This window comes from Salmo trutta, chromosome 12 (genome assembly GCF_901001165.1).
Source record: "Salmo trutta chromosome 12, fSalTru1.1, whole genome shotgun sequence".
NCBI lineage: Eukaryota > Metazoa > Chordata > Actinopteri > Salmoniformes > Salmonidae > Salmo > Salmo trutta.
The window spans coordinates 43,707,336-43,707,798 of record NC_042968.1 but is presented as its reverse complement, the minus strand read 5'-3'; positions in this window follow the sequence as shown (position 1 = coordinate 43,707,798).

Here is a 463-nt window from a genome sequence, read left to right as displayed (position 1 = left end):
GCAATGACCTGTTCTCATCAGTATCAGCAATAACACCAGTTTTTCAGTTAAAACTCCTTGTATAGCAATGACCTGTTCTCATCAGTATCAGCAATAACACCAGTATTTCAGTTAAAACTCCTTGTAAAGCAATGACCTTGTCTCATCAGTATCAGCAATAACACCAGTATTTCAGCTAAAACTCCTTGCAGAAACAACAACTTGGGCGGTCGATTATACATATGCACACAAAAAAAGAACTAGGTCTATATATCAGCTTTCCCAGCTAAATAAACTATCTAGCAAAACTTGGCAGAATGTATTTTAAATAGAAATGACTTTCAGTCAGTCAGACAAAGTGGCTGAGGAAAATGAGGAGAATTCTAAAGTGCCTTTTCTCCCAGTTCTGTGGCTAGTAGTTCAGAGAGCAATTTAAACACTCAGGCAGAGAGACAGAGAGGTGGAAACAAGGACAGATGAAACC